Here is a 25,572-nt window from a genome sequence, read left to right on the forward strand (position 1 = left end):
GAGTGGGCGTGGCTAAAAACGGCGCATTTGCGCCGCTTTTTAACGCCTGGGTCAGGCATGGCGTTAAGGGACAAGTGGGCTCAAAATGAGCCCAGAGTGCCCTCCCCTGCCCCCAGGGACCCCCCCTGCCACCCTTGCCCACCCCAGGAGGACACCCAAGGCTGGAGGGACCCACCCCAGGGACATTCAGGTAAGTATTTTTTTATTTTTTTTAAATAATTTTTTTTGGCATAGGGGGGCCTGATTTGTGCCCCCCTACATGCCACTATGCCCAATGACCATGCCCAGGGGACAGAAGTCCCCTGGGCATGGCCATTGGGCAAGGGGGCATGACTCCTATCTTTACAATGATAGGAGTCATGTTGATGGGGGATGGGCGTCGTTAAAAAATGGCGCAAGTCGGGTTAAGACGATTTTTTCGACGTAACCTGACTTGCCCCATTTTAAGACGCCCATGCGCCATTTTCCCCCTACGCCGGCGCTGCCTGGTGTACGTGGTTTTTCTCGCGCACACCAGGCAGCGCCGGTCTGCTTGCGCCGGCTAACGCCATTCAATAAATACGGCGCCCGCATGGCGCTTCAGAATGGCGTTAGCCGGCGCAAAACTTTTTGACGCTAAACTGCGTTAGCGCAGTTTAGCGTCAAAAAGTATAAATATGGGCCTTAATTACAAAGTAAATTACGAAATGTACCTTAACACCATAAATAGGTGCCAAGGAAAAACAGCGAAACACCTCAAACGCGGCAAGTGAGGGTAACAGTTTCCATTCAGTTAGTTACAAGGTGCTATAGGAAAGGCAATACTGCAAGAAGTGTAATGAAATCAAGAAAAGGGATAGGAGGAGAAGGAAAACGAAAATGTGCCCAAGTTAAGCTGGCTGGGTAAGGTGTAAAAAAAAGTACTCTACCAAACAAGCAATTGCTCAGTACAAGATTAGTTGTGACTCGGATAATCTTGCTCTTCAGCAGTGCTTCTTTTGTAAAACTATGAGTGCAGGTGCCCTAAGCTCTGCTCAGAAGCACAGGCTAGCGACGTTAAATGTCGGTGTGCCGAATACTAAAGCTGCATAGTCTTGAATCCACCTCATGCCTCTTTTATCCACTTCCAGACACTCCCTGCCCCTTTGTCTCACTCTTGTACTTTCTGTTTCCTCCCCTCTTCCCCCTTCTTTTCACGTTTGGCAATTTTCTATCGCTTGCTCTTGTAAGGGTTTGATGTGAAAAAATAAGTGCCAGTCCCAAAAATGAGTCTTTGAGGGCCCCACCTGAAACCACCCCCTCAAATAAAGCACTGGTCTTCAGAGTGCAACGTTCAAAGGAGACATACATTTACTGCTAATGTGCAATGTGTCGTTCCTTACTATTAATCTTTTACCTCCATACCGAGTCACCATCCAAAACGTCATCCACTCACCTCACTTTTTTAAACTTTTCTATTAATGCGATTTGCATGCTAGGAAATGCATTCAACTCCTGAAACAGAAAGTATGTCAGAGGAGTGAAAAAGTGCAGTCTGACGCCTCTTTGCAGCAGTGAAGGCATAAAGTGAAGTTGGGGATGTTATCGAACTTTAGGGTCTCTGGACTGATTCTGGTAGTTGTTATTGCTAAATATGGCAATTCTATCTGAAGGAAGAGGCAAAGGTCACTATTACAGGGACGCTGCAAATGAGACATTGATGCAGCAACATCGACATTGGAAAAGGGAAACATTTACAAAAGCACGAGGAAATGGATACAGGGAAACAAGCAGGCACTGTCACAGAGACAATGGCACTGGGACACTGCCTTCCCAAACAAGCATTTGTAATGCAACGGGTCTCGCATTTCTCCGAGTAAGAGCTATTAGCAGTTGTAAACTCCCAACCTGACTTCTTTGCCTCATTAAATGGGAAAAAAACAAGCGCGATTACGCTGCTAAACAAGCGAGATCGTGCTGCGAAAAAAAGATAAAAAGTAGTACACAAAACAGACAGAAAACAGCGAGCCTCGTATGTTTCAAGTACTTGGTCGCTGCGCTGAAGAAGGACTCACTACCGGAAAAGGCATGATGTATGCATGCCTTCCACTAATGAAAGCAAGCAGATTTTAAAAGACAAACCCACGAACCAATGAAAGACACTGTCATAACATGGGTAAGGCTCTGAGCCCTTTTCTAACTACTACAGCGTCTCACAAGCAATACGCATGTGCAAGCGCATGCTACGCAGGCTCGACCCTAAAAAATGGCTTTTACTGCTAAAGAAGGAATTCCTAATTTATTTTTTTGTGAATCTGATTTTTGTTTAAATACATGCATGGAGCGCGTTTCAATGAAATTGTAACTAATTTTTCTAAATTGTAATTATACTTTTCTATGTACCTAATTAAAAAAGACCCACATTTTCAAAACATAACTCTACCACTAAATCTATGTAGTTTGATTCCCTAGTTCACGGCGCTGCATTGGTACTTGTCGCTCACCTATTCTGGATGATGTATCTATGGTTTACCATATTTAAAACTTTGAAATTCAGTATTTTTGTGTGGTGTGTTCCTGTTTTACTGTTTGAAGTGTTGTTCAAATATTGAACACACTGACTCTTACTTAAGCCTAAGAGCTCTGTTCCGAGATGGCAGAGGGCGAGCAAAGGTTAATGTAGGGTTTGCCTGTACATTAGCCTGACTAGGATTGTGGTTACTGCTTGACCAGGGCTCATACCCCAGTCAATTTGTTACACAATTTCTAACAGCCACTTTACGCCACTTCACTCTAGGCCAATCTACCCCACTCCACTGTACACCACTCCACTCTAAGCCACTTTATGCCACTCCACTCCATGACTGTACTCTACTCCACTCAGTGACCCTCCACTCTAAGCAGCGCCACTTCACTCTACTTCATGACACTTTGGCCCATATTTATACTTTTTGACGCAAACCAGCGCCAGCGCTGGTTTGCGTCAAAAACTTTACTGCCCGCTAACGCCATTCCAACGCACCAGGCGGGCGCCTTATTTATGGCTTGACGTTAGCGGGCGCTGTGGGCTGGTCAGAGTAAAAAAAAAATTACTCTAACCAGGCAGTTCGTAGGGGAAAATGGGGGTTGTGTGTCAAAAAATGGTGCAAGTCAGGTTAGAGTAAAAAATCATGGCTCTAACCGGACTTGCGCCATTTTTTGATGCACAACCCCCATGAAAATAGTCATGCCCCCTGCCCAATGGCCATGACCAGGGTACTTCTGTCTGTCTCCTGGTCATGGCCATTGGGCACAGTGGCATGTAGGGGGGCCCAAGTTAGGCCCCCCTATGAAACTTAATTTAAAAAATAAATAAATACTTACCTCAACTTACCTGTACTTACCTGGGATGGGTCCCCCCATCCATGGGTGTCCTCCAGGGGTGGGTGGGGGCGGCAGGGGGTGTCCCTGGGGGCAGGGAAGGGCACCTGTGGACAGCTTCCATGGTCAGAGACTACCTTGCATGTCATTAACGCAAGGTGGTTTCCCGCATCCAGAAAATGATGCACACAGAGGAATTCTGACGTTTGCGGGGTCGGGTGTCATAGTATAAATATGGTGCAAGGTTTGCGCCGAATGTGCATCAAAATCTTTGACTCACATTTGGCGCAAACAGAGTATAAATATGCCCCTTTATTCCTCCCTGTACCACTCCATGCTATGCCACTCCACTCTTTGACACTTCACTCTACGCAACTCCATTCTATTCCACTTTACAGTGCTCCACTTTACACCGCTCCACTCTGTGATGCTTTACACCTCTCTATGCTATGCCACTCTACGCCCCTCCACTCAGCACCCCTCCACTCAGCACCCCTCCACTCTAAGCCCCTCTGCATAACACCTCTCCATGCGACTCCACTCCATATCTCTCCACTCGTCTACTCTTCCAATCTCCACTCTACTCCACTCTACAAAATTCTACTCCACTCTACACCACTCTCCTCTGTGACACTCTACTCCACGCCATGCCACTTCATTCTAGGCCACTCTACTCCACTCTATGCCACTTCACACTACACCACTCTGCTCTACGACACTTTACTCCCCTCTGCACCTCTCCACTCTATGACCCTCTAGTCCACTCAATGGCACTCCATTCCATTCTATGACATTCCACAATACTGACACTCTATACGCCTCCATTTTGACCCGCTACTCTATGACCCTTCTCTCTACAATCCTCTGCTCTATCATACTCCACTCTCAACACTCCCCTCTGACACTCTACTCTACTGCACTCTGCTCCACTATATAGCACTCTCCACCACTCCCTTCTATGACACTCCACTCTACGACGCACCACTCCACGATTCCCTATTCCCTTCCATTCTATGATCTATTACTCTAAGAATCTCTGCCCTACGGAACTGTACTCCACTCTGTGCCACTCTGTGCTATACCACTCCACTCTACCCCACTCTTCTCCACTCTATTGCACTACACGCTGTGCCATTCTATTCCACTCTATACAATTCCCTCTATGCCACTCCACACCAATTTACTTCACTTTACACTGCTCCACTCTACTCCACTTTACGTCCCTCCTCTCTACGCTTCTCCGTTCTATGAGACTCCATTCTACAACCCTCCACTCTATGACACTTCACCCCACTCTACCACACTCTGCTCAAGTCTATGCCACTCCACTCTACATTACTCCACTCTACACCACTCCAGTCTATGCCTGTCTACTCTATGCCACTCAACTCTGCGTCCTCCACTGTATGATTCTCCACACAATCCACTCTATAACACTCCACTGTGCTCTATTCAACTGCACTCTAGGCCACGCCACTCCTCTCTGTGCCTCTCCAGCCACTCCATTCTACACCACTCCACAACAGTCTACGGACCACCACTCAGTGAGACTTCACTCAATGTCATTTCACTCTACGACACTCCACTTACCAACATTCCACTCCACAACATTCAACTCTACAAAACTCTATGCCAATCTACACCACTTTACCCCACTCTACGCCACTCCTCGCTATGCCAATTCACTCTATGACACTTTACTCTACTCTATTCTATGACACTCCACTCTACTCCACTCCATGGCACTCCATTCTATGCCACTCTAGTCCACTCCATTCTTTACCACTCCACTCTTTGACTGTACTTCACTTTACACCACCACTCGACGATAACACCCCACTCTATGATGCTCTACTCCATGCTATGCCACTCCACTGTAATCTATGCCACACCAATCTATGACACTTTACTCCCCTCTACAACCCTCCAGTGTATGCCCTCCACTACCAGCTTCCTCTACACTCCAGATTGCTCCACTTCACTCTGACACTCCACTCCACTCCAAGAAACTGTAATCCCCTAATACCCTTCAATCCCCTCCATAACACTACACTCTATGACACTACAGTTGAAGACACTCTACACCCCTCTACTCTAAGGCTTTCCGCTCTATGACCCTTCACTCTACAACCCTCATCTCTATGACACTGTACTCCACTCAGTGCCACTCTACTTCACTCTATGCCACTCCAAACCACTTTACTCCATTCTACACCACTCAAATCTACAACACTCCATTCTGCTACACTCTACAACCCTTCACTCTATGACTCGACACTCTACACCACTCCAGTGTATGCCACTCTGTGCCAGTCTACTCTGCGACACTATGCCACTCCACTCTACAACACTACTCCACTCTACACCACTGTGCTCCAAGACACCCCACTCTAGGACACTCCACTCAATGCCAATTTGTGTACCTTTACTCCACTCTACACCTTTGCATTCAACTCGAGTCCATGCCACTCCACTCATCTCCACTCTACGACACTCCACAACACTTCATTCCACTCTACATTACTATACTCAAATCTATGCCACTCCACTTTACGACACTCCATTCTACACCACTACACTGTATGCCACTCTATGCCACTCCACTTTACACCTATCTATGCCACTCCACTCTACAACACCATACTCCACTCTGTGCCTCTCCAATCTATGACCCTCCATGCTAAGCCCCTCCAATTAACACCACTCTACTCTAGGACACTCCACTCTGAGACAATCCACTCTACACCATTCTATGCCACTCCACTCCATGACACTGTAATACACTCTACTCCACTTTACGCTAAACCACTGTATGCCACTACATGCCATGTCACTCTATGCCACTCTGCTCCTCCCTATCCCATTCTACAACACTCTACTCCACTGTACGCCACTCCATGACACGCTGTGAAATTCACTCTGCACACTCTGTGCCACCCCACTTTAATTCACTCTATGCCCTTAGACTCTATGCCACACCACTCTACAACACTACATTCTATAACACTCCACTCCAGCAAACAACACTTTACACCACTCTATGCCACTCCACTCTACAACACTCTATTCCATTTTACTCCCCAACTGCACTCTACACCACTCCACTGTACACCACTCCATGCCACTCCACTCGGACACTCGACTTTATGACATTCTACTCTACTCTATGCCCCTCCACTCCACTCATCCACTCTTCGACAATTTACTAACTCCATACCACTCCACACCACACTACTCTACGGCACACCATACCACTCCACTTTACTACAGTTGATTCCCCTCTACATGATGCCACTCCACAACACTTCACTCTCTGACACTTTACTCTACAACACTCCATTCTACGACACTCAACTAAACTCTATGCCACTCCATTCCACAGCACTCCATTCTACCACACTCTACTCCACTCTATGCCACTCTGTGATATACTACTCTACTCCAATGTTAGACACTCTAATGCAATCTACACAACTCCCTCTATGCTACCTTACTCCACTCTACACCACTCCACTTTACTCTACAACACATTACTCCCCTCTCTTCTACTGCTCCACTCTACACCACTCCACTGTACGCCACCCTATGCCACTCCATTCTACAACACTCTACGGCACTCCACTCTATGAGGCTCTCCTCCACTCTGTACCCCTCCACTTTATGTTCCTTGACTCTACACCACTCTATTCCATGCCATGCTGCACCACTCAACTCCACAAAATTCCAAGTTGCCCCATCCATGACACTCCACGACACTCCATGACACTCCACTCTACGACAGTCTACTCCACGACACTCCATTCCACGTCACTCCACTCTAAAACACGCTACTCCAGTTTTCACCACTCCACTCTACAACAATCCACTCCATGCCACTCTCCACTATGGAACCTTCAACCATGCTAAACAACAGCCACGCTGGTGGCCACTGAGCATAAAGGTAAATTTATGTGGGACTGGTAGACCCCAAACCAATAGCATTCTGAACACTTCATACATTTTAAACTATTAAAACTACATTTACAAAAGACATACTGTGGCAGTATTTTGCACCAGCAGCCTTGTTCGAGTTTTTATCAATCCTGTGTTGATGTAATGATGTTGCAATCTATTTTTAATTGAGCTTACTTATGCCTTTTTGATTTAAGCTGTTAGGGGTCTATTCATAAAGGTAGATTTACAAATATTTACATGCATTAGGCTGAAACATGTTGAAACTTGGTAGGGTGTAGTGATACTATATCCCACAGAAGCCCCCATTTATTACTTTATTGTAACTCCTGTACCCACTAAGACAGGGAGACCTGGGTGATCAGAAGGTTTTTTTTAGCGTCAAAGGCACTGGTGGGAAACTATCAAAAATGCTTCTTTGAACATGATCAGACCCATCTTGTTTTAAAGGGACTTAGGTGAAACCCAGCGATGAAACATGCCACTAAACGATTGGGTAAAGGTCTAACAAAATACCTAATAAAAGTCTCTTATGGGTTCTCTTCCTTTTACTCACTTAAATCGTAAGGCCCTGTTGAACAATCATTGTCGTAGTGTGCATTGTGTTGATATGATAATTTGGAGAGATAGTATCCTGTACATGATACAAACATAATCGCACCTCCACGGATACAGAATGTCTGGTTTAATCCAGGCCATAGGTATTTAAAATTATTTGCATACATTAACAGCGGTTTGACGCTACCTGACACCAAACCAATCGGTTTTGTGCTCATATTCACTTTTTGCAGGAAAAGTGTTTATCATGGAAGAGTTTAGCAGTAGTGTGGTGTATGCCACTTTGTGTCAAATAGTTTTGCTGGAGTGCTAGCACAAACAAATGATACACCTGAGCCATGATATGCGACATTGCATATTATCATTTAAACAAACAATTTACTACCAAAAAGAGCATCACATTTGGGATATTGAGATTTAAATGAAATTGAAAGCTATTTGTAGGAAGTTGGCTCTGTATGTGCTATTTCAAAGTAAGGAATAGCATGCACAGAGTCCAAGGGTTCCCCTTAGAGGTAAAATAGTGGTAAAAAGAGATAATACTAATGCTCTATTTTGTGGTAGTGTGGTCGAGCAGTAGGCTTATCCAAGGAGTAGTGTTAAGCATTTGTTGCACATACACATAGACAATAAATGAGGTACACACACTCAGAGACAAATCCAGCCAATAGGTTTTTATATAGAAAAATATCTTTTCTTAGTTTATTTTAAGAACCACAGGTTCAAATTCTACATGTAATATCTCATTCGAAAGGTATTGCAGGTAAGTACTTTAGGAACTTCAAATCATCAAAATTGCATGTATACTTTTCAAGTTATTCACAAATAGCTGTTTTAAAAGTGGACACTTAGTGCAATTTTCACAGTTCCTAGGGGAGGTAAGTATTTGTTAGGTTAACCAGGTAAGTAAGACACTTACAGGGCTTAGTTCTTGGTCCAAGGTAGCCCACCGTTGGGGGTTCAGAGCAACCCCAAAGTCACCACACCAGCAGCTCAGGGCCGGTCAGGTGCAGAGTTCAAAGTGGTGCCCAAAACACATAGGCTAGAATGGAGAGAAGGGGGTGCCCCGGTTCCGGTCTGCTTGCAGGTAAGTACCCGCGTCTTCGGAGGGCAGACCAGGGGGGTTTTGTAGGGCACCGGGGGGGGACACAAGTCCACACAGAAATTTCACCCTCAGCAGCGCGGGGGCGGCCGGGTGCAGTGTAGAAACAAGCGTCGGGTTTGTAATGGAAGTCAATGAGAGATCTCGGGATCTCTTCAGCGCTGCAGGCAGGCAAGGGGGGGATTCCTCGGGGAAACCTCCACTTGGGCAAGGGAGAGGGACTCCTGGGGGTCACTTCTCCAGTGAAAGTCCGGTCCTTCAGGTCCTGGGGGCTGCGGGTGCAGGGTCTCTCCCAGGCGTCGGGACTTTAGGTTCAAAGAGTCGCGGTCAGGGGAAGCCTCGGGATTCCCTCTGCAGGCGGCGCTGTGGGGGCTCAGGGGGGACAGGTTTTGGTACTCACAGTATCAGAGTAGTCCTGGGGTCCCTCCTGAGGTGTTGGATCGCCACCAGCCGAGTCGGGGTCGCCGGGTGCAGTGTTGCAAGTCTCACGCTTCTTGCGGGGAGCTTGCAGGGTTCTTTAAAGCTGCTGGAAACAAAGTTGCAGCTTTTCTTGGAGCAGGTCCGCTGTCCTCAGGAGTTTCTTGTCTTTTCGAAGCAGGGGCAGTCCTCAGAGGATGTCGAGGTCGCTGGTCCCTTTGGAAGGCGTCGCTGGAGCAGGATCTTTGGAAGGCAGGAGACAGGCCGGTGAGTTTCTGGAGCCAAGGCAGTTGTCGTCTTCTGGTCTTCCTCTGCAGGGGTTTTCAGCTAGGCAGTCCTTCTTCTTGTAGTTGCAGGAATCTAATTTTCTAGGGTTCAGGGTAGCCCTTAAATACTAAATTTAAGGGCGTGTTTCGGTCTGGGGGGTTAGTAGCCAATGGCTACTAGCCCTGAGGGTGGGTACACCCTCTTTGTGTCTCCTCCCAAGGGGAGGGGGTCACAATCCTAACCCTATTGGGGGAATCCTCCATCTGCAAGATGGAGGATTTCTAAAAGTTAGTCACCTCAGCTCAGGACACCTTAGGGGCTGTCCTGACTGGCCAGTGACTCCTCCTTGTTATTCTCATTATTTTCTCCGGCCTTGCCACCAAAAGTGGGGGCCGGGCCGGAGGGGGCGGGCAACTACACTAGCTGGAGTGTCCTGCGGTGCTGTGACAAAGGGGTGAGCCTTTGAGGCTCACCGCCAGGTGTTACAGCTCCTGCCTGGGGGAGGTGTTAGCATCTCCACCCAGTGCAGGCTTTGTTACTGGCCTCAGAGTGACAAAGGCACTCTCCCCATGGGGCCAGCAACATGTCTCTAGTGTGGCAGGCTGCTGGAACTAGTCAGCCTACACAGATAGTCGGTTAAGTTTCAGGGGGCACCTCTAAGGTGCCCTCTGGGGTGTATTTTGCAATAAAATGTACACTGGCATCAGTGTGCATTTATTGTGCTGAGAAGTTTGATAACTGGGAAGTTTGGTTTCAGTGTAGCCATTATGGTGCTGTGGAGTTCGTGTTTGACAGACTCCCAGACCATATACTCTTATGGCTACCCTGCACTTACAATGTCTAAGGTTTTGTTTAGACACCGTAGGGGTACCATGCTCATGCACTGGTACCCTCACCTATGGTATAGTGCACCCTGCCTTAGGGCTGTAAGGCCTGCTAGAGGGGTGTCTTAACTATACTGCATAGGCAGTGAGAGGCTGGCATGGCACCCTGAGGGGAGTGCCATGTCGACTTACTCGTTTTGTCCTCACTAGCACACACAAGCTGGCAAGCAGTGTGTCTGTGCTGAGTGAGAGGTCTCCAGGGTGGCATAAGACATGTTGCAGCCCTTAGAGACCTTCCTTGGCATCAGGGCCCTTGGTACTAGAAGTACCAGTTACAAGGGACTTATCTGGATGCCAGGGTCTGCCAATTGTGGATACAAAAGTACAGGTTAGGGAAAGAACACTGGTGCTGGGGCCTGGTTAGCAGGCCTCAGCACACTTTCAATTGTAAACATAGCATCAGCAAAGGCAAAAAGTCCGGGGGCAACCATGCCAAGGAGGCATTTCCTTACACAACCCCCCCCCAAACGAAAGAGGATGAGACTAACCTTTCCCAAGAGAGTCTTCATTTTCTAAGTGGAAGAACCTGGAAAGGCCATCTGCATTGGCATGGGCAGTCCCAGGTCTGTGTTCCACTATAAAGTCCATTCCCTGTAGGGAGATGGACCACCTCAACAGTTTAGGATTTTCACCTTTCATTTGCATCAGCCATTTGGGAGGTCTGTGGTCAGTTTGAACTAGGAAGTGAGTCCCAAAGAGGTATGGTCTCAGCTTCTTCAGGGACCAAACCACAGCAAAGGCCTCCCTCTCAATGGCACTCCAACGCTGCTCCCTGGGGAGTAACCTCCTGCTAATGAAAGCAACAGGCTGGTCAAGGCCATCATCATTTGTTTGGGACAAAACTGCCCCTATCCCATGTTCAGAGGCATCTGTCTGCACAATGAACTGCTTAGAATAATCTGGAGCTTTTAGAACTGGTGCTGAGCACATTGCTTGTTTCAGGGTGTCAAAGGCCTGTTGGCATTCCACAGTCCAGTTCACTTTCTTGGGCATTTTCTTGGAGGTGAGTTCAGTGAGGGCTGTCACAATGGATCCATATCCCTTCACAAACCTCCTGTAATACCCAGTCAAGCCAAGGAATGCCCTGACTTGAGTCTGGGTTTTTGGAGCTACCCAGTCCAGAATAGTCTGGATCTTGGGTTGGAGTGGCTGAACTTGGCCTCCACCTACAAGGTGTCCCAAGTAAACCACAGTTCCCTGCCCTATCTGGCATTTGGATGCCTTGATAGAGAGGCCTGCAGATTGCAGAGCCTTCAAAACCTTCTTCAGGTGGACCAGGTGATCCTGCCAGGTGGAGCTAAAGACAGCAATATCATCAAGATAAGCTGTGCTAAAGGACTCCAAGCCAGCAAGGACTTGATTCACCAACCTTTGGAAGGTGGCAGGGGCATTCTTTAAACCAAAGGGCATAACAGTAAACTGATAATGCCCATCAGGTGTGGAGAATGCTGTTTTCTCTTTTGCTCCAGGTGCCATTTTTATTTGCCAGTACCCTGCTGTCAAGTCAAAGGTACTTAAGAATTTGGCAGCACCTAATTTATCTATGAGCTCATCAGCTCTAGGAATTGGATGAGCATCTGTCTTGGTGACAGAATTGAGCCCTCTGTAGTCCACACAAAACCTCATCTCTTTCTTTCCATCTTTGGTGTGAGGTTTGGGGACTAAGACCACTGGGCTAGCCCAGGGGCTGTCAGAGCGCTCAATTACTCCCAATTCTAGCATCTTGTGGACTTCCACCTTGATGCTTTCCTTAACATGGTCAGACTGTCTAAAAATTTTGTTCTTGACAGGCATGCTGTCTCCTGTGTCCACATCATGGGTACACAGGTGTGTCTGACCAGGGGTTAAGGAGAAGAGTTCAGGAAACTGTTGTAGGACTCTCCTACAATCAGCTTGCTGTTGGTCAGAGAGGGTGTCTGAGTAGATCACTCCATCTACTGAGCCATCTTTTGGGTCTGATGACAGAAGATCAGGGAGAGGTTCACTCTCTGCCTCCTGATCCTCATCTGTTACCATCAACAGATTCACATCAGCCCTGTCATGGAAGAGCTTAAGGCGGTTCACATGGATCACCCTCTTGGGGCTCCTGCTTGTGCCCAGGTCCACCAAGTAGGTGACCTGACTCTTCCTTTCTAGCACTGGGTAAGGGCCACTCCATTTGTCCTGGAGTGCCCTGGGAGCCACAGGCTCCAGAACCCAGACTTTCTGCCCTGGTTGGAACTCAACCAGTGCAGCCTTTTGGTCATACCAAAACTTCTGGAGCTGTTGGCTGGCCTCAAGGTTTTTGGTTGCCTTTTCCATGTACTCTGCCATTCTAGAGCGAAGGCCAAGTACATAGTCCACTATGTCTTGTTTAGGCTCATGAAGAGGTCTCTCCCAGCCTTCTTTAACAAGAGCAAGTGGTCCCCTTACAGGATGACCAAACAGAAGTTCAAAGGGTGAGAATCCTACTCCCTTCTGTGGCACCTCTCTGTAAGCGAAAAGCAGACATGGCAAGAGGACATCCCATCTCCTTTTGAGTTTTTCTGGGAGCCCCATGATCATGCCTTTTAATGTCTTGTTGAATCTCTCAACCAAGCCATTAGTTTGTGGATGGTATGGTGTAGTGAATTTATAAGTCACTCCACACTCATTCCACATGTGCTTTAGGTATGCTGACATGAAGTTGGTACCTCTGTCAGACACCACCTCCTTAGGGAAACCCACTCTGGTAAAGATACCAATGAGGGCCTTGGCTACTGCAGGGGCAGTAGTCGACCTAAGGGGAATAGCTTCAGGATACCTGGTAGCATGATCCACTACTACCAGGATATACATATTTCCTGAGGCTGTGGGAGGTTCCAGTGGACCAACTATGTCCACACCCACTCTTTCAAAGGGCACCCCCACCACTGGAAGTGGAATGAGGGGGGCCTTTGGATGCCCACCTGTCTTACCACTGGCTTGACAGGTGGGGCAGGAGAGGCAAAACTCCTTAACCATGTTGGACATATTGGGCCAGTAGAAGTGGTTGACTAACCTCTCCCACGTCTTGGTTCGTCCCAAATGTCCAGCAAGGGGAATGTCATGGGCCAATGTTAGGATGAACTTCCTGAACAGCTGAGGCACTACCACTCTCCTAGTGGCACCAGGTTTGGGGTCTCTGGCCTCAGTGTACAGGAGCCCATCTTCCCAATAGACCCTATGCGTTCCATTTTTCTTGCCTTTGGACTCTTCAGCAGCTTGCTGCCTAAGGCCGTCAAGAGAGGGACAGGTTTCTTGTCCCTTACACAGCTCCTCCCTTGAGGGTCCCCCTGGGCCTAAGAGCTCAACCTGATAAGGTTCAAGCTCCAAAGGCTCAGTTCCCTCAGAGGGCAGAACTTCTTCCTGAGAAGAGAGGTTCCCTTTCTTTTGCTGTGTTGCAGTTGGTTTCCCAGCTGACTTTCCTGTTCTCTTGGTAGGCTGGGCCATTCTTCCAGACTCCAGCTCTACTTGTTCACCCTGTGCCTTGCATTGTGCTCTTGTTTTCACACACACCAGTTCAGGGATACCCAGCATTGCTGCATGGGTTTTTAGTTCTACCTCAGCCCATGCTGAGGACTCCAGGTCATTTCCAAGCAGACAGTCCACTGGGATATTTGAGGAGACCACCACCTGTTTCAGGCCATTGACCCCTCCCCATTCTAAAGTAACCATTGCCATGGGATGTACTTTTCTCTGATTGTCAGCGTTGGTGACTGTGTAAGTTTTTCCAGTCAGGTATTGGCCAGGGGAAACCAGTTTCTCTGTCACCATGGTGACACTGGCACCTGTATCCCTCAGGCCCTCTATTCTAGTCCCATTAATTAAGAGTTGCTGTCTGTATTTTTGCATGTTAGGCGGCCAAACAGCTAGTGTGGCTAAATCCACCCCACCCTCAGAAACTAGAGTAGCTTCAGTGTGGACCCTGATTTGCTCTGGGCACACTGTTGATCCCACTTGGAGACTAGCCATACCAGTGTTACCTGGATGGGAGTTTGGAGTGGAACCTTTCTTGGGACAGGCCTTGTCTCCAGTTTGGTGTCCATGCTGTTTACAGTTATGACACCAGGCCTTTTTGGGATCAAAGTTTTTACCCTTGTACCCATTGTTTTGTGAAGAGGCTCTGGGCCCACCCTCCTGTGCAGGTTTTTGGGGGCCTGTAGAAGACTCTTTACTATTTTTAGTTTTGGTTGTCTCATCACCCTTCCCCTGGGGAGTCTTTGTGACCCCTTTCTTTTGGTCACCCCCTGTTGAAGTCTTGGACACCCTTGTCTTGACCCAATGGTCCGCCTTCTTTCCCAATTCTTGGGGAGAAATTGGTCCTAGGTCTACCAGATGCTGATGCAGTTTATCATTGAAACAATTACTTAACAGGTGTTCTTTCACAAATAAATTGTACAGCCCATCATAATTACTTACACCACTGCCTTGAATCCAACCATCTAGTGTTTTCACTGAGTAGTCTACAAAGTCAACCCAGGTCTGGCTCGAGGATTTTTGAGCCCCCCTGAATCTAATCCTATACTCCTCAGTGGAGAATCCAAAGCCCTCAATCAGGGTACCCTTCATGAGGTCATAAGATTCTGCATCTTGTCCAGAGAGTGTGAGGAGTCTATCCCTACACTTTCCTGTGAACATTTCCCAAAGGAGAGCACCCCAGTGAGATCTGTTCACTTTTCTGGTTACACAAGCCCTCTCAAAAGCTGTGAACCATTTGGTGATGTCATCACCATCTTCATATTTAGTTACAATCCCTTTGGGGATTTTCAACATGTCAGGAGAATCTCTGACCCTATTTATGTTGCTGCCACCATTGATGGGTCCTAGGCCCATCTCTTGTCTTTCCCTCTCTATGGCTAGGATCTGTCTTTCCAAAGCCAATCTTTTGGCCATCCTGGCTAACTGGATGTCCTCTTCACTGGAGTTATCCTCAGTGATTTCAGAGGTGTTGGTCTCTCCTGTGAGGGAACCAGCATCTCTGACTATTATTTTTGGAGTCAGGGTTTGAGAGACCCTGTTCTCCCTAGATAGGACTGGTAGGGGGGAATTTTCCTCCAAGTCACTATCCTCTTCCTCTGAGTTGCCACCCTCAGAGGGGTTGGCCTTTTCAAACTCTGCCAAAAGCTCCTGGAGCTGTATTTTGGTAGGTTTGGGGCCCATTGTTATTTTCTTTATTTTACAGAGTGACCTTAGCTCCCTCATCTTAAGATGGAGGTAAGGTGTGGTGTCGAGTTCCACCACAGTCACATCTGTGCTAGACATTTTGCTTCTAAAAGTTGGAATACTTTTTAAGAATCTACAACTGGTTCTAGAATCTAATTCAAACTTTTACAAACTTTTAAACTCTAAACGAAATGCTAAACAGGATCTAACACAAGGCCCTAGCAGGTCTTTTAAGAATTTAGAAAACTTTTCAAATTGCAAAAATCAATTTCTAATGACAATTTTGGAATTTGTCGTGTGATCAGGTATTGGCTGAGTAGTCCAGCAAATGCAAAGTCTTGTACCCCACCGCTGATCCACCAATGTAGGAAGTTGGCTCTGTATGTGCTATTTCAAAGTAAGGAATAGCATGCACAGAGTCCAAGGGTTCCCCTTAGAGGTAAAATAGTGGTAAAAAGAGATAATACTAATGCTCTATTTTGTGGTAGTGTGGTCGAGCAGTAGGCTTATCCAAGGAGTAGTGTTAAGCATTTGTTGCACATACACATAGACAATAAATGAGGTACACACACTCAGAGACAAATCCAGCCAATAGGTTTTTATATAGAAAAATATATTTTCTTAGTTTATTTTAAGAACCACAGGTTCAAATTCTACATGTAATATCTCATTCGAAAGGTATTGCAGGTAAGTACTTTAGGAACTTCAAATCATCAAAATTGCATGTATACTTTTCAAGTTATTCACAAATAGCTGTTTTAAAAGTGGACACAGTGCAATTTTCACAGTTCCTAGGGGAGGTAAGTATTTGTTAGGTTAACCAGGTAAGTAAGACACTTACAGGGCTTAGTTCTTGGTCCAAGGTAGCCCACCGTTGGGGGTTCAGAGCAACCCCAAAGTCACCACACCAGCAGCTCAGGGCCGGTCAGGTGCAGAGTTCAAAGTGGTGCCCAAAACACATAGGCTAGAATGGAGAGAAGGGGGTGCCCCGGTTCCGGTCTGCTTGCAGGTAAGTACCCGCGTCTTCGGAGGGCAGACCAGGGGGGTTTTGTAGGGCACCGGGGGGGGACACAAGTCCACACAGAAATTTCACCCTCAGCAGCGCGGGGGCGGCCGGGTGCAGTGTAGAAACAAGCGTCGGGTTTGTAATGGAAGTCAATGAGAGATCTCGGGATCTCTTCAGCGCTGCAGGCAGGCAAGGGGGGGATTCCTCGGGGAAACCTCCACTTGGGCAAGGGAGAGGGACTCCTGGGGGTCACTTCTCCAGTGAAAGTCCGGTCCTTCAGGTCCTGGGGGCTGCGGGTGCAGGGTCTCTCCCAGGCGTCGGGACTTTAGGTTCAAAGAGTCGCGGTCAGGGGAAGCCTCGGGATTCCCTCTGCAGGCGGCGCTGTGGGGGCTCAGGGGGGACAGGTTTTGGTACTCACAGTATCAGAGTAGTCCTGGGGTCCCTCCTGAGGTGTTGGATCGCCACCAGCCGAGTCGGGGTCGCCGGGTGCAGTGTTGCAAGTCTCACGCTTCTTGCGGGGAGCTTGCAGGGTTCTTTAAAGCTGCTGGAAACAAAGTTGCAGCTTTTCTTGGAGCAGGTCCGCTGTCCTCGGGAGTTTCTTGTCTTTTCGAAGCAGGGGCAGTCCTCAGAGGATGTCGAGGTCGCTGGTCCCTTTGGAAGGCGTCGCTGGAGCAGGATCTTTGGAAGGCAGGAGACAGGCCGGTGAGTTTCTGGAGCCAAGGCAGTTGTCGTCTTCTGGTCTTCCTCTGCAGGGGTTTTCAGCTAGGCAGTCCTTCTTCTTGTAGTTGCAGGAATCTAATTTTCTAGGGTTCAGGGTAGCCCTTAAATACTAAATTTAAGGGCGTGTTTAGGTCTGGGGGGTTAGTAGCCAATGGCTACTAGCCCTGAGGGTGGGTACACCCTCTTTGTGTCTCCTCCCAAGGGGAGGGGGTCACAATCCTAACCCTATTGGGGGAATCCTCCATCTGCAAGATGGAGGATTTCTAAAAGTTAGTCACCTCAGCTCAGGACACCTTAGGGGCTGTCCTGACTGGCCAGTGACTCCTCCTTGTTATTCTCATTATTTTCTCCGGCCTTGCCGCCAAAAGTGGGGGCCGGGCCGGAGGGGGCGGGCAACTACACTAGCTGGAGTGTCCTGCGGTGCTGTGACAAAGGGGTGAGCCTTTGAGGCTCACCGCCAGGTGTTACAGCTCCTGCCTGGGGGAGGTGTTAGCATCTCCACCCAGTGCAGGCTTTGTTACTGGCCTCAGAGTGACAAAGGCACTCTCCCCATGGGGCCAGCAACATGTCTCTAGTGTGGCAGGCTGCTGGAACTAGTCAGCCTACACAGATAGTCGGTTAAGTTTCAGGGGGCACCTCTAAGGTGCCCTCTGGGGTGTATTTTGCAATAAAATGTACACTGGCATCAGTGTGCATTTATTGTGCTGAGAAGTTTGATAACTGGGAAGTTTGGTTTCAGTGTAGCCATTATGGTGCTGTGGAGTTCGTGTTTGACAGACTCCCAGACCATATACTCTTATGGCTACCCTGCACTTACAATGTCTAAGGTTTTGTTTAGACACCGTAGGGGTACCATGCTCATGCACTGGTACCCTCACCTATGGTATAGTGCACCCTGCCTTAGGGCTGTAAGGCCTGCTAGAGGGGTGTCTTAACTATACTGCATAGGCAGTGAGAGGCTGGCATGGCACCCTGAGGGGAGTGCCATGTCGACTTACTCGTTTTGTCCTCACTAGCACACACAAGCTGGCAAGCAGTGTGTCTGTGCTGAGTGAGAGGTCTCCAGGGTGGCATAAGACATGTTGCAGCCCTTAGAGACCTTCCTTGGCATCAGGGCCCTTGGTACTAGAAGTACCAGTTACAAGGGACTTATCTGGATGCCAGGGTCTGCCAATTGTGGATACAAAAGTACAGGTTAGGGAAAGAACACTGGTGCTGGGGCCTGGTTAGCAGGCCTCAGCACACTTTCAATTGTAAACATAGCATCAGCAAAGGCAAAAAGTCCGGGGGCAACCATGCCAAGGAGGCATTTCCTTACACTATTACACCTATTTCTTAATGTCAGAAATCATATGACAAAATTATTTTGTGTATTAAAGTAGTGGATTAGTTGGTACTGTTTAGCCACACTCATGGTAACATGTTTTGTGATTTATAATACAGAATGTTAAATGCAGACGAATTAAAAAGTCGGGCCATAATGTAAAATGTTGTGCTTTTCAACGAGCTCAAAAGTAGCACAGCTCACATGTAGAACAAGCGAAGGTAACATTGGAATTTCATTTATTTTGCAATCATTAAAAGAGAAAATGTGATATGACATTTAAAGGATTATTGTAGCAAGGTAAAAGTATCGACTTCTCTGCAATGCTAATTTTCCTTTCCAGCTTGCCTTTTGTTAGCGTGAGAATCAGATTAGTGAAGTGTTTAAGACTGCAGCACCACCACCTCCTGTGTACAGAGGCACAGCTGTACACAGAAATAAACAGACACCATGGAACACAGGTGCCACAAGGCTGGTGTCTGAATCTTTGTGAGAATTGGCACAGAAGCTTCTGTAGTAAGTTTCTATCACTTGAAAGACATTGACTTATATGGGACCTGGGTTCAGATCCACACTGTGCAATCAAGTTTCCACAACATGAGTGTGTTTCAATACCCAAGTTCCAACAAGGTAAGTACAACACTCACCCACAAGCACACACTATCACAAATATTGTGGGAAAATGTTAGAATTTCCTTAAAGGTGGGGATGATGTGGCGGATGGATTATAGGAGGGATAGAGCTTCCTTTATGAACGGAGTGGACTCAGGAGGTGCTCCTGTAATTAAGTACCTACCGGACACCAGGGTGGGTCCCTGGCTGTCCCTCCCTTCCCATGATCTATCAGGAGTTAACCACATGCAGTAGGTGAGAGAGAGAAGGGACAGGTTGTTCTTTCATTTTTAGGTCTGGTGTTAGCCGAGATTATACTAAAATGATATGTATGATATACTTACTGAAAGGGGCTTTCAGCTACCTATCTTCAGCCATTGGTCTGTTGTGCCATTCACATTTGCTTCTGCCAATTGAGGCCTACAGCATGGGGCAATGGGTCAGCCTACTTCAGCCACTGGTTAGCTTCACTTTGGGTGGCTGCATGTTGCTCTTTCACAATGAGCACCTCTAGGCACAAGGTAGTTCCCTTTAATGTCAGTATTTTTGTTTGTAGTTTATAATAACTTTACTGTTGCCTTTGAGTTTAGAGCATGAAGTGAAAGCACAGCCTTGCTACCAGATGCAAGCACAAACCACATTCCACGCTTTATCAGTAACTGTCTCCTGCCAATGCTGTTTAAAATTGCTTTTGAAGTGTCCTTTGTTTGTCTGACTTTCACAGCATAATAGATTATGTCCATATGAAAAGATTCTGTTGTACAATATTCTCTATTTATTAGGCAGGTTGTGCATAAACAGAAAGCTATAAAATAATACATTCAAATTCATAAGTTGAATATTCTTCAGAACACATTTATTCTGCACTCAAATTCACCAATATTTCTTTAATTTTCTTTTTCATTCCATCTTTTTTCTTTTCTTCTTTCCATCTTTCCTTTTTTCTTTATTTCCATCTTTCCTGTCTTCTTCCCATTTTATTCCTTTCGTTCCTTTATTCTTTCTATCTTTAATTTTTTGCATCTTACCTTGTTTCTTTTCATATTTCCTTCCTTTTTGCCATATTCTTTCGTTCTATTTCTTCCCCTGCTATTCTTTCTTTCTTTTCCATTCTCCTTTTCCTTTTTCCTACCTTCATTCCTTCCTTACTTCTGTACTCCCTTCTTTCTTGCCTGATTTCTTTCTTTTTTTTTCATTAAGGCAAGAGGCAGGCAGACAATGGAAGAACATTTGGGTTTTTTATGTCTGTGTTAGTCAAGACAATTTCATTTTAATAAAATTGTGTTTATGATGTAGTTACTTCAACTCAATATAGGGCTTTTCAGCCACATTTCAGCTACTTTTCTGTGGTTGTTTCATTCACATTTGTCTTCAACGCACTCAAGCATGGATCAAGGAGCCATGCTTCAGCCCACTTCAGCCATTGACTGACCTCACTATGAGTTAAGGCATGCTGCCCTTTCACAATGAACAAATCTACACACAAAGGCCCATATTTATACTTTTTGACGCACAACTGCGCCAACGCAGTTGTGCGTCAAAAATTTTAACACCGGCTAACGCCATTCCTAAGCGCCATGCGGGCGCCTTATTTATTGAATGACGTTAGCCGGCGCTGCGGACTGGTGTGCGTCAAAAAAAATTACTCACACCAGGCAGCGCCGGCGTAGGGGAAAATGGAGCTTGGGCGTCAAAAAATGGGGCACGTCAGGTCTGAGGCAAAATTTTGGCCTCAACCCAATTTGCGCCATTTTTGTTGATGCCCAACCCCCATTGAAATGACTCCTGTCTTAGCAAAGACAGGAGTCATGCCCCCTTGCCCAATGGCCATGCCCAGGGGACTTATGTCCCCTGTGCATTGGGCATAATGCCATGTAGGGGGGCACAAATCAGGCCCCCCCATGCCACAAAAAAAATACGAAAAAAATACTTACCTGAACTTACCTCAACTTCCCTGGGATGGGTCCCTCCATCCTTGGGTGTCCTCCTGGGGTGGGCAGGGGTGGCAGGGGGTGTCCCTGGGGGCATGGGAGGGCACCTCTGGGCTCCTTCTGAGCCCACAGGTCCCTTAAAGCCTGCCCTGACCCAGGCGTTAAAAAACGGCACCCAGCCGTTTTTTAAGGCCTGCCCCCTCCTGTGCGTCAAAATGACGTCACAGTATAAATATGTGGCACAGGTCTTAAAGTCATTTTTTGGAAGGGAACGCCTACCTTGCATATAATTAACGCAAGGCAGGTTCCCCCTTCCAAAAAATGGCGCACATGGTGGAACTTTGACGCCCGCTGCGAACAGACGTCAAAGTATAAATATGGGGCAGGGTTTGCACCGAATGTGCGTCAAAAATGTTGACGCACATTCGGCGCAAACAGAGTATAAATATGCCCCAAAGTAGTTTCCTTCAGTGCCAATGAATACTATAGTGTGTTTTTGTGTCTAAAAATACATTTTTGGCTTTAGTTAATGTGTATTATGTATTTTCGATTGACAAACATCCGGTAGCTTCACAGAAAAAAGTTTTGCAAAAAAAAAAACAAGAAAAAACAAAACAAGAAATGCCAAAAGGCTGGCGGAGACCAATGTTAAATACAGTTTCTGCATTTGTGTTCGAGTTCTTAGATTTTAAAAGTAACTGTATAAAGGAGACAGATTTTAATAAAATGGTCTGCATCCTTTATTACGGTTGTTGGATTTATTGTGTCTATGCTAAAAAGTGGACACACGGACTAATATAAACATTCTCACTGGTGAAATTGAAGAAATGCTATTCAAATTCATAATATATATCAGATTGCTGGATCGCATCAGCAAGATCCAGTTTTATGTCGTTTTATTGATAAATGGATGGAATGGTTGAATTTATTTTGGACCGCGTTTTACTAGTAGACACGATTCACCCCTCTTGGTCTGAACTTGATCGCTAGCCACCTCTAAACACTTAAGGCTTGTTGAGAGGTACGAAAGAGGAATGAAACGTTAATGTATAAAACTTAAAATTGCATCATTCTGTTCTTATTATATCTAAAGTTGGTTGGACTCCAGCAGTCACAAAAGAAGCTAAGGTATTCACAGTATGTGTATGCCCTCTTGTGGTCCCTAGGGGGTGGTGCCAGAAGACATTTCTACAGTGTCAATTTTAAACCTGCTCCTTGTGATAACCGTTGTGTTAAAACACTCCTGGGCCTTGCACTGAGGAAGCTAAAATTGTTTTTCATGTATTGTAAGGTACCCTCGGTTTCCAGACAACGCAAGCGGGACTCAGCCACATAAGATACCTCCATAACCTACCTGAGAGGAAAAGGAGTTATTTCATAGCCGTGTTTTCTCTCATTGTTTATTAGAATCAGAGTTACCTAACTCATACATAGAATCATTGTAGAGCATGCAAGTGGGAGAGTAAAGAAAACAAAGTCGGGAGAACGTATTTTTCCTATTGACTTTGACTGAAGCAAATGATCTGAATCAGGTCTATTGGAATTTATGGTGACAGCAACCAACCTACATTGTATTTTTAGCAGTTTGATAACATAGCACAAACAAAAGCAGAGTTCTAAACTCTAATTGTTGTATTCGCTATGTAAAACTGTCAAAAATGTAATATCACACCCTCTAATCTCCTTCTCCAAGAATTAAGGGAAAAGCCTTCCGCCTCAAGTTATATATTCCTGAGCGCAAGCTTTCTTGTTTCCAGCAAATCATGATTCAGCAATCTGAACCGGGTTTCTGCAAGCAGGACTCGGGAGATGGTAAACTAGCCCTGAAATCAGTAGTCTCCAGCCTAAATTGGGAGGGTTGGCATGAATGTTAACGAATTTCCTGGTTGCCGGCTAAATATCAGGCAATCTCAACTATATAAATAGTGAAAGTTTTTGGTTGCCCAGCTACCTGCTTGAATACTATATTTTGCCTGTCACTATACTATATACAGCAAATGTTTTTGCTTTCTGCCTGGCCGCTAGTTAAATACTACAGGGCTGTTTTTATGGATACCAAATAAGTAGTGGCTTTGCATGCTATATATCTGGCTGTTGGCTAAATCGTACATAATGTCTGATGTTTAGCCAGAGGATGGGTAAATAATGGGGTTTCTTTGCTGTCTACCACGTTGCCGGCCAAATAGCTCATGGGCTTTGCTACTTATCTGAAAGGCTGAAAAACATTTGAGAAACTTCTCCATTTGCTAGGCACCTACCTGAACAGCCAGGAACAAGGTACCTCATGTTGGTAAGTCTTGATCCAGAACATGACTGTCCATCCTTGACTGATTATATCAATTACAAAACTGCATACACATAATTTCCTAGTGTAAAAAATTGAGAGTTGAGGAAGATGGACAAGTTGTTAAATGGGACAGGCTGTAAAGAAAGAGCGAGCGTGAAAAAGAGAGAGAGAGAGAGAGATTGTATGTAGAAAGAGTGATGTCCCCAGTTGGGTTTGGCTCGGAACCCAAGGGGACGAGGGGCTGTGAGTCTGGATCAGTGTGGGAACTTGCTGAAGATCAAGGGCAGGTGGGTTGACAGCCAGATATACATGAATGTAGCAGCATTGTAGCTGTTGTGGGAGATGGGGGGGGGGGGGGGGGGGGGGCACAGCCAAATACAGAGGCAGAGGATGCGTTTATCAGCAGATCCAATCAGTAACACAGCCCTTTCTACAATCAAAAGACTTCTTTATTTCAATTTTCTCGTTCTCTCCTAAGGAAGTTCAGGTCCAAACCCTGGGCCCCATACTCCCGATTTAGATACACAGAAATACTGGATGCTTGTCTGATTCAGCTACTGCAATTTGTGAAACGTTTCCTCAAACTTATGCATGTGAATGATCCACTCAGTGAGCGAATGCTTTTAGCCAATTTTGCAGTGAATAGCATTCGGTCCTAGTGGGTGTAGAATATTTCAATCGATTAGAATTTGGTCTAAATAGGAGAAACTGTGTAAGTCAGCAATATTGGAGACAGAATTTTTAAGTGTCATAATATCATGATCAGAAGATCGAGTGGCAACATTTTGAAATGTAAGTTTGTATCGATTTTCTATACCTACTTCTACAAATAAAATGCCTTTGTGATATACATATATTTCAAGGTATGTAGATGTGGAGTTAAAAAGTTGATTTTCAAATTAGATAAAAAACGACACTCAAAGGCAGTACAAACACTCTTGTACAGGTGTACTCATCTTTCTTTTATTTGTCAACTTTCTGACAGTCATTTTGTGCAAATAAAGCAGGAATCAACAAATTACGATCACACATTTTGACTTCAATGTGTAAAGGTACCCTTTCTGAACTAAAGTTTTTTTTTGTTATCAGAGTTAGCTTGTCACAAACATTTGATTTAGGTACTTTTCTGCATGCAGGTAAAGATATAGGACCCTGTTTAATCCGAATATCTGAATTTCGGTTGAACTTTGACCTGATACTTATTTGATGCAGACTTCTGTTCAGGGAGTGAGTGATCTAACGTGAATTAGAACGCTTGGAGACATTTATAAAGGTAAACGGAGGCATCAGTTAAATGTACAAACATGTTTTCATCAAAGGCAATGAGAAGAACATCAGTATGTTAATGTGATGGTTCAATTTTTTGTTCGGCTGTTCGAATTACCCAATAGGCAACTGGCTGTAAAACAAAACACCCAAAAATATTCAATTACTAACATTGAAATATGAATTCTCCACATAGCATAATACCATTAAATGAGCCACAGTAAATTATTTACATTCTTGCTTTGCATAACACTTCTCTCGATTGTTACTAATGTGTCCCTGGATTTGAAAAGGCACAATGGAGTAGATAGGGCTCCATATATTTAAATATAGTGGGGCAATGCTCCCTCCACTCACCCTTTTATATTATTACATCTGTTAGGCCTGTTCTGTCTGGCTTTGAAAATAATAGACTGAAAAATATGATTACTGAATTGAACTAATTTGTTCAACAATTTTGTTCACGTCTGTCAATCATAGCAACTAGAGAAGCGGCCATACTGGAGGCTTTTCACTGAGTAGTGGAAGACCAGGCTGCACATTAACATAGCATCAATTGTGGAGCCAAAAAGTATGCTCAGAAACAGTCTTGTTTTCACCAGCCTCATCATGAAGGCCGGGACATATGGATCCTGCATAGGAATATATGATCCCTGTCTCCATTCTGCCTACATTTCAAGCTAGCAATAACTTAATATTATGCCTACTAATTCTACAATGGAACTCAGGTTTAGATATAAAAAAAAGCATATTATCAGTATGTGCT

This window comes from Pleurodeles waltl, chromosome 4_2, assembly GCF_031143425.1.
Source record: "Pleurodeles waltl isolate 20211129_DDA chromosome 4_2, aPleWal1.hap1.20221129, whole genome shotgun sequence".
Taxonomy (NCBI): Eukaryota; Metazoa; Chordata; class Amphibia; order Caudata; family Salamandridae; genus Pleurodeles; species Pleurodeles waltl.